Source organism: Rhinoderma darwinii, chromosome 11 (assembly GCF_050947455.1).
Source record: "Rhinoderma darwinii isolate aRhiDar2 chromosome 11, aRhiDar2.hap1, whole genome shotgun sequence".
Taxonomy (NCBI): Eukaryota; Metazoa; Chordata; class Amphibia; order Anura; family Rhinodermatidae; genus Rhinoderma; species Rhinoderma darwinii.
This window is the reverse complement of record NC_134697.1, coordinates 12,521,614-12,531,842: the sequence shown is the minus strand read 5'-3', so window position 1 is coordinate 12,531,842 and position 10,229 is coordinate 12,521,614.

The window sequence follows — 10,229 nt, the reverse complement described above, 5'->3', positions numbered from 1 at the left end:
TAAGAGCGGGCACGAGCATGCGCGCGCACCCTACGGGATCCGGCTGAGGTGAGTGGACACGAGCGCTGGTGTCTCCTGAGGAGGAGGCTGGGGCCAGCGCTTGCCAACTCATGGCTGCAGCTGTCAGGTGGGGAACTGAGCTGAAAGCCCACAGCCACGGACATTACAGTATCCCCACTCTTACGCCCCCTCTTCTTGGGACCAGAGCGAGAGAGAAGCTTCTTCAGAAGAGTAGGAGCATTGAGGTTCTCCTATGGCTCCCAAGACCTTTCTTCAGAACCAAACCCCCTCCAATCCACCAAATAAAAGGTCTTTCCTCTCACTCTCTTGGTGTCCCGGATTTCTTGAACCTCAAAGGTGTCTGAAGGGCCGCTGGAGGCAACCACAGGGCTAGGAGTCGTGGTGTAGCGGTTCAGGACCACCGGCTTCAGGAGGGATACATGGAAGGAGTTGGGGATCTTGAGCGTAGGAGGCAGCCGAAGCTTACAGGTGACAGGGTTGTTCTGTTGCAGGATCTCAAAGGGTCCGAGGAACCTGGGAGCAAATTTGCATGATGTCACCCTTAGTCGGATATTCCTGGAAGACAACCAGACCCTCGTGCCAGGAAGAAACTGAGGAGGTTCTCTTCTCCTTATGTCAGCCTTCCGTTTTATGCAGTCGACTGCCATTAGGATGGAGGATCGAGTCTGCTGCCAGATCTGCAGAAAGTCTCTAAACGTGGAGTCAGCCGCTGGTACCTCGGAAGTATCGGGCACCGGGAGAGGAATTCGTGGGTGCTGGCCGCAGACAATGAAGAACGGTGTATTCCTTGTGGACTCGCTGGTATGATTATTGTATGAGAACTCTGCCCATGGGAGCAACTGCACCCAGTCATCATGTTGCTTGGAAATGAAATGGCGTAGGTAGTTCTCCAAAATCTGATTAATCCTCTCGACCTGACCATTGGACTGAGGATGGTAGGCTGATGAAAAGTACAATTTCACACTGAGGAGTCCGCAGAGGGCTCTCCAGAACTTCGAGGTAAACTGAAACCCTGATCAGACACAATATGCTGCGGCATGACGTGCAGGCGAAAGATGTGTTGGATGAACAGCTTGGCCAACTGAAGAGCAAAAGGAAGACCGGTCAGAGGAACGAAGTGGGCCATCTTTGAAAATCGGTCCACCACCACCCAGACAGCACTGCATCCAGCAGAGAGAGGCAGATCCGTAATCCAGTCCATAGCTATATTCTGCCAGGGAGCATTGGGCACAGGCAATGGCTGGAGTAGACCTGCCAGTCTAGAGGAGTGTCCCCAGCGGAGGATTCTTCCACGATCAGCCAGGCGCACAAACGTCCTCCCTGGAGGAATGTCCCCAACTTGCAGGGGATTGACAGAGATAATGCAAGACGGATCAATAATATTCTGTGGAGTCTCCAAGGTGTCTTCCGTCTCAAAAGACCTGGACAAGGCATCGGCCCTCACATTCTTGTCAGCCGGGCGATAATGGAGCTTGAACTGAAACCTAGTAAAGAACAGTGACCACCTGGCCTGACGAGGGTTCAGTCGTTGGGCCGTCTGGAGGTAGGTCAGATTCTTTTGGTCTGTAAAAATCAGGATCGGCTGAGCTGCGCCCTCTAATAGATGTCTCCATTCTTCCAGAGTCAATTTGATGGCTAGTAACTCCCGATCCCCAATCGAGTAGTTGCGTTCTGCGGAAGAGAAGAGCTTGGAGAAATATCTTTATATCCTTGACTTGCCCTTGGGACCTCTCTGGAACAAGAGTGCACCAGCACTGACAGAGGATGCGTCCACCTCCAACGAGAACTGCAGAGAGATATCCGGATGATGGAGGATAGAAGCTGACGTGAAGGCACTCTTCAGGCTATTGAATGCGGACTCTGCCACGGGAGTCCACACCTTGGCGTTCATACCCTTCTTAGTAAGGTTAGAGATAGGAGAACTCAGTGAGGAGAGATTCGGAATAAACTGCCAGTAAAAATTTGCGAATCCCAGAAAGCGCTGTATGGCCCTCAAGCCTTGAGGACGTGGCCACTCCAGGACAGACTTTACCTTCTCAGGATCCATCTCGAGACCACGATTTGAGGCGATGTAATCCAGGAAGGGTAGCGCATCTCTGTCAAACACGCACTTCTCGAGCTTGGCGTACAGATGATTCTCCCTTAATCGTAGCAGAACTTGACGGACATGTCTCTGGTGCTTTATAGGATCTAGAGAAAAAATCAAGATGTCATCGTGGTAGACTACAACACAAACATAGAGGAGGTCACGGAAAATGTCATTCACAAACTCCTGGAAAACCACGGGAGCATTACACAGGCCGAAGGGCATTACTAGATACTCATAGTGTCCATCAAGGGTGTTAAATGCAGTCTTCCATTCATCACCCTGACGAATCCAGACTAGGTTGTAAGCCCCACGCGTGTCTAGTTTAGAAAAAATCCTGGCACCACGTATACCATCAAACAGTTCAGAGATCAGTGGCAACGGATATTTATTCTTTACCGTCATCTGGTTGAGACCTCTGTAGTCAATACAAGGACGAAGAGAGCCATCTTTCTTTTTGACAGGAGGAAGACTTCCGTATGAAGACCCTCTCCAAGTTCTCCTTCACATAGGCGGACATGGACATAGTCTCTGGCAAGGAGAGAGGATATACCCTACCACAGGGAAGGGATGCACCAGGAATCAGTTCAATAGGGCAGTCATACGCTCGATGTGGAGGCAATGTCTCTGCCTTCCTCTTGCTAAAGACGTCCGAAAATGTAGCATAATGACTCGGCAATCCTGCCAATGACCGAGGTAGCGAAGGCTGAGCCAAATTAATCTGCACCAGGCAACAACCTTGAGACTCAGGGCCCCATTGGAGAACCTCTCCAGAATTCCAGTCCAGAACTGGGGCATGCAGTTGGAGCCAAGGCAGGCCCAGCAACACAGGGTTAACAGCTTTGGACAGGACATAGAAAGACAGAAGTTCGGAGTGAAGTGCTCCCACTTGGAGCCTCAGCGGCTGGGTCACAGCTATTACAGTATCTGGCAGAGGTAGTCCATTCACTGAAGCAACTGTCAACGGGCTCTCCAGAGGGGTAGTGGGCAATTGCAGAAGGTCTACCAGATCTCTGCGGATGAAATTAGCAGCGGATTTTAGAGTCCAGATACGCAGAGACCTGATGCGTTTTCTCGTCGGACACTATGGTCACAGGTATGGACAATTTAGACGGAAGTCCATCTTTACCCAAGGTTGTCACTCCTAGTAACCCTAGATTTTGGGATCTTTGGGGACACAGGCGCACAAGATGGCCATCGAGACCGCAATAAAGACAAAGTCCAGATGTGCGTCTGCGTTGCTTCTCCTGGATGGATAACTTATGCTGGCCCATTATCACAAACTCTTTAGGAGGATCGACATCTGAGAACAGCAGGGGTTGCTGCAAAGTAGGAGCTAAACTGGAGCAGGCTCCCTCCCGTCGAACCTCTTGGAGGCGTTCCCGGATCCGTATATCAATCCGGGCCGACAGAAGGATGAGGTCGTCCAGGGTAGAGAGCAGATCTCGGGCGGCAAGTTCATCCTTAATTCTAGAAGCCAGTCCATGCCAGAAAGCAGCCACCAAAGCCTCATTGTTCCATAACAGTTCTCCAGCCGGGGTGCGGAAGTGGATGGCGTACTCATTCACGGAGGTGTCTCCTTGGCGTAGGTCAATCAAAGATACTGCTGCAGATGAGACTCGTCCAGGCTCCTCAAACACCATGCGAAAAGTACGGAGGAAGGCTTGGAAGTCATGGGTCTCTGGGCCTTGTCTCTCCCAGATAGGGTTCGCCCATGCAAGAGCCTTGCCGGTGAGGAGAGAAATGATGAAAGCAACCCTTGCGCAATCGGATGAAAATGTCTTACTATACAGGCTGAAATGGATCTGGCACTGGTTAAAATATCCACGACAGGTACTTGCTTCTCCATTATAGCGGTCAGGAAGTGGCAAAGAAACACGCAGGTCAATACTGCCAAGTGTTGTAGTAGGAGGAACAGCAGCTTGTGCCTCCTGCCGACTTGCAAGGATGTTCAACGCCTGGAGGAGTTGGTCCTGTCGAGACCGGAGGTCTAGCATATCCGCTCGCATCTCCTGTAACGTCGTCATGATCTTGAATCGACCAGCGGGGTTCATGGCCTGAGCGTACTGTCACGAAGGGTCTGTGGACCCACTGGGCCGTACCGCCTTGGCGGTAAGGCAACTGGCCAACAGGAAGCGGGTGAGAGTTTGGCGCAGCTCAGTGCTAGACCAGGAAGGTATGGAATGCAGGGAACAGGAACAGGTACAGGGACTGGAACAGGTAACACACTAGGAGGACATCACATAGACAAACTAGGGAACACAACAAAGCTTAGGCATCGAACTAGCGGGCTGGAACCCTCTTATAGTTCAGGTTACTCACGGGTCAAAGTTCATCCACAATGTCCGGTGCGCGCGCTGCCCCAGTAAGAGAGGGCACGAGCATGCGCGCGCACCCTACGGGATCCGGCTAAGGTGAGTGGACACGAGCGCTGGCGTCTCCTGAGGAGGAGGCTGGGGCCAGCGCTTGCCGACTCGTGGCTGCGGCTGTCAGCGGGGGAACAGGGCTAACAGCCCGCAGCCACGGACATTACACATCAGAGAATCTTTCAGATGCCCTCGTGGCACAGTGGTATAACTAGTGGCAAAATTGTGCTGGCTATTAAGCTTTTTCAATACCACATATGCCATGGTAATGGGCCTATGTGATGTCCCTCTCTATGAGGCTTATTGGTCCGGAGTTGTGTTCAGAAGGCTTATGTGTCATATCGTCTTATGTATGCCATCACCAGTGGTAATGTCTCATATCTATTATATAATTTAGATGGAGGGAAGGAAAAGCCAAGGCAGGTGCACGTAGAGGACCACAGCTATACGGGTTACAGCGGCCACAACATTCACTGGGTTTCTATTCCCAAAGGTTCTCCTGACACAAAATAGCAATAAAAAGTGATGGTGGCGGTAAACCTTTTCAGACAGATACAGTGAAGGAAATAAGTATTTGATCCCTTGCTGATTTTGTACGTTTGCCCACTGTCAAAGTCATGAACAGTCTAGAATTTTTAGGCTAGGTTAATTTTACCAGTGAGAGATAGATTATACATTAAAAAAAAAAAAGAAAATCACATTGTCAAAATTATATATATTTACTTGCATTGTGCACAGAGAAATAAGTATTTGATCCCTTTGGCAAACAAGACTTAATACTTGGTGGCAAAACCCTTGTTGGCCAGCACAGCAGTCAGACATTTTTTGTAGTTGATGATGAGGTTTGCACACATGTTAGATGGAATTTTGGCCCACTCCTCTTTGCAGATCATCTGTAAATCATTAAGATTTCGAGGCTATCGCTTGGCAACTTGGATCTTCAGCTCCCTCCATAAGTTTTCGATGGGATTAAGGTCTGGAGACTGGCTAGGCCACTCCATGACCTTAACGTGCTTCTTTTTGAGCCACTCCTTTGTTGCCTTGGCTGTATGTTTTGGGTCATTGTCGTGCTGGAAGACCCAGCCACGAGCCATTTTTAATGTCCTGGTGGAGAGAAGGAGGTTGCCACTCAGGATTACATGGCTCCATCCATTACGGTACATGGCTCCATCCATTCTCCCATTGATGCGGTGAAGTAGTCCTGTGCCCTTAGCAGAGAAACACCCCCAAAACATAATGTTTCCACCTCCATGCTTGACAGTGGGGACGGTGTTCTTTGGGTGATAGGCAGCATTTCTCTTCCTCCAAACACGTTGAGTTGAGTTAATGCCAAAGAGCTCAATTTTAGTCTCATCTGACCAGAGCACCTACTCCCAATCAGTCTCAGAATCATCCAGATGTTCATTTGCAAACTTCAGATGGGCCTGTACATGTGCCTTCTTGAGCAGGGGGACCTTGCGGGCACTGCAGGATTTTAATCCATTACGGCGTAATGTGTTACCAATGGTTTTCTTGGTGACTGTGGTCCCAGCTGCCTTGAGATCATTAACAAGTTCCCCCCGTGTAGTTTTCGGCTGAGCTCTCACCTTCCTCAGGATCAAGGATACCCCACGAGGTGAGATTTTGCATGGAGCCCCAGATCGATGTCGATTATATGTCTTCCATTTTCTTACTATTGCACCAACAGTTGTCTCCTTCTCACCCAGCGCCTTACTTATGGTTTTGTAGCCCATTCCAGCCTTGTGCAGGTCTATGATCTTGTCCCTGACATCCTTAGAAAGCTCTTTGGTCTTGCCCATGTTGTAGAGGTTAGAGTCAGACTGATTAATTGAGTCTATGGACAGGAGTCTTTTATACAGGTGACCATGTAAGAGCTGTCTTTAATGCAGGCACCAAGTTGATTTGGAGCATGTAACTGGTCTGGAGGAGGCTGAACTCTTAATGGTTGGTAGGGGATCAAATACTTATTTCTCTGTGTACAATGCAAATAAAAATATATAATTTTGACTATGTGATTTTCTGTTTTTTTTTTATATAATCTATCTCTCACTGGTAAAATTAACCTAGCCTAAAAATTCTAGACTGTTCATGACTTTGACAGTGGGCAAACTTACAAAATCAGCAAGGGATCAAATACTTATTTCCTTCACTGTATGTGAAGTAATGACAGGGAGGCCAAGTCCAATAGATAGAAGAAGCTGGTGGAGACTTTCAATTGGCAGATAGCAGGGTAACCAGGCAGGGGTATAGCAAAGGGGAAGTTGGTGGGGCATGTGTAGGGGCACCAACAAGAAGCCATCTGTGCTGAGACAGAGATTTCTGCAGGAGTGGTCAGAGCTGAAACTTTGCCCCAAGTGACAGAATTGGTTGGCGAATGAGGTGGTAAGTGGACTACTGGCGGAGCTTTATGGTTGGTGATTAGGATGGTATATGCAGCGGACCACTGGTGGGGAATTTTGGTTGGCGAGTGGGGTGGTAGGTGCAGAGGCCGACTGGTGTAGACTTTTGGTTGGCAAGTGTGGCGGTAGGTGCAGAGGACTACTGGTGGAGACTTTTGGTTGGCAAGTGAGGTGGTAGGTGCAGAAGACTACTGGTGGAGAGTTTTGGTTGGCAAGTGAGGTAGTAGGTGAATAGGACCACTGGTGGAGATTTATGGTTGGTGAGTGGGGTGGTAGGTGCAGAGGACGACTTGTGGAGATTTATGGTTGGTGAGTGGGGTGGTAGTTGCAGAGGACCACTGGTGGAGATTTATGGTTGGTGAGTGAGGTGGTAGTTGCAGAGGACCACTGGTGGAGATTTATGGTTGGTGAGTGGGGTGGTAGTTGCAGAGGACTACTGGTGGAGATTTATGGTTGGTGAGTGGGGTGGTAGGTGCAGAGGACGACTTGTGGAGATTTATGGTTGGTGAGTGGGGTAGTAGGAGAGAAGGACTGCTGATGAGACTTTAAGGGGTATTCCCAAATCAAAAATTTATGGCATATCCACAGCATCCGCACCCTGAGGCGTAACTTGAAGCCCCTGGGCCCCAATGCAAAATCTATAACAGGGCCCCCATCTACCATTTATAATATTGGTGTCTTCTTAGGGGCTTTTGGGTCCCCCTCAGGCTACAGGGCCCGGGTGCGACTGCTACCTCCGCACCCCCTATAGATGTGCCCCTGCCTGCACCTATGTGGAAAAGGGGTTTTCCCAGCCCCCAGTCCCGCCTGGTGAGGCGACCGCCAGCCGGCCTTCTCCGTTCAGATCTACTGGAGCTACAGAAAAAGTTGAGCAAGTGTGTGATCTACTGTGTCTGTAACTCCCATAGAACTGAATGGAGAGAACCACACATGTGCGCAGCCACCTCTCCATTCATTCTCTACCTGGCTGTACGCTTCACTAGGCGTAAATGTGGTCAGGGACCCCTCATTCTCCACATAGGTGCAGGTCCCAGAGGTGGAACCCGCAATTATCACACATTTATGATATATCCCTTTGAACTCTAATACAGGTAAAGACCATATGCATGTTTACCAGCAGAACGAGGAAATGACTAAATGAACCATAAACTGTCCAGTCATGAGGTTATGCATGCCAACTCGCGCCCATTAGGGCATCTCGCTCTGCTGGACTTGGCACAACCGTGTATTGCATGGTGACCCACTGACCCATTATTAGGTTTACGCCTCATGCACACGACCGGACCATTTTTCACGGACCCGATTCACCAGCTAAAGTGAATGGGTCGGTGAAGACTATTGGGTGCCACTCGGATGCCGTCAAAAACGACCTGAGTGGCACAATGGTCGCGTGCAAGAGACCTTACTCTGCAGCGAAATGTGAAATACACTGTCATGGTTCCAGCAACCAGACCTTCGGTGATCAGCTATCCTTCTGGCTAGGTGGCTGAGGTAAGATGGTTGTCCTAGTTTGACAAACCATTTTAAAGACAGTGAGGGAAGTAGGTGTGGAGATTTACTAGAGACTGTCAGCAGGAGGGGGCAGTGGTGTAGAATAGCGGGCGCACATGGACCTTGGCGTCTGAGAGAGCCCTAGGATCTCCTACTAAATTTGAGGAGAGCGGTACAATCCTCTACTGTTTGTGCTTCAGTTATGTTTGGCGCAATAAGTCGGCACTGGGAATCTTGGTATTTCTTTATTGGCCTCAGAGAGTAGGTACCGTGGGCACCCAGCGCAGTATGTGGTACTCAGGCTAACTATATCATATCAAATTACCATCCCGATGGCGCCCATTTCTACATATCACTACTGGTTCCCATTACCCCTACAGCAGCCGATGGAGGGGAAATGCAGTATTACATGGCGGCCATTCAATTAATTGTCCGTCTATTTAATACTAACAGGGGACCACCCTCTATGAAGCCCATGTGCCCCTAGAACAACCCATTAATCATTGTATAATGAAATGTTCTGAATTTACGATGGAGGAGATATTTCAAAACTGGTGCAAAAAAAAATTGACTAGTTGCCCATGGCAACCTATCAGATTTTGCCTCTCATTTTTCAGTGGCCTTTTGGAAAATGAAAGCTGCGACCTGATTGGTTGCCATAGGCAACTACTCCACTTTTCCTTTGCACCAGTTTTGATATATCTCTCCATTTGTGTTTCAGTTCCTAGCCATTTTCAAGATCTCTGCATACTGAAAGTGAATAGAAACATTATTGTTTAAGTCAAACCTGCACAGATATAATACTTCTCACAAATGGGAGTTTGCTACAATTGTATCCAGTCTGGACGTTCCACTATGAGTTCAATACATCTGCAGCACAAACCTCTCTTACTCTGATCGTTTGCTACAATGTATCAGTACAGAAAATTTGTATCAGCCTGGTTTAGTTCACAGAGTATTGACTAGACTGGGTGCAATTCTAACAAAACCTCATCTGTGTCAGGTATTAGGTCTTTCAGCCTCTCAGATGTAAACAGGACTTTTCCTATTCACTGAAAGCAAGCAGAGATCTTGAAAAATGATGAGGAATTGAAAATATATTAAAAGGATGCATAAAACCAGAAAATCATTTTCAAGTAGTGAAGGCATTAAATGGAACCCATTGAAATCGAAGGATGTTTTGAGTAATGCACGGATGAGAGCGGTCAGCCAAACCATGAGTCACCCTTTGCAGCAGCTCTTTGCTTTGGCTAATATAGTAGGGGCTTAGTCGGGTGACCCCCTGCATTACCTCCATACACCCTAATAGGGCATACGGAAAGAGGTTGCCAAAAGTAGACAACCCCTTTATGTCTTGCTGGAGCTTACCGGGAGTGCGGCCTACACAGCAGGCCTGTGTCACCATCCAAGATGTCTGCCGCTGCATGCGTAAGGTTCATTGTCGCACAGATTTTTCTCCAAAAATTATCAAGAAAACGTAATATGTCGCTATATGTCACTATGGCAACGACTTATATAAACGTGTTTTTTTAATTAAACTTATCAAATATTTTTTTATGCTATTGGTTTTATTCACTGCAATAACAAGTAGCGTGTAAGTGTTACTGGCACAGTAGACCCCCGGTGTGGGCAAAAACTGAGGGGAGATTCATCAAAAGTGGTGCAAAGGGAAAGTGTAGTAGTTGCCAATAGCAACCAATCAGATTCCTCCTTTTATCTTTCAAAGGCCCTTTACAAAATGAAAGCAGCCACCTGATTCGTTCCTATGGGCACCTACTCCACTTATCCTTTGCACCCGTTTTGATAAGTTGGCCCCTATTGGTTGTTCTTCCTTAGGCCACAATCGGCCATATTTTCGGGTCCTTA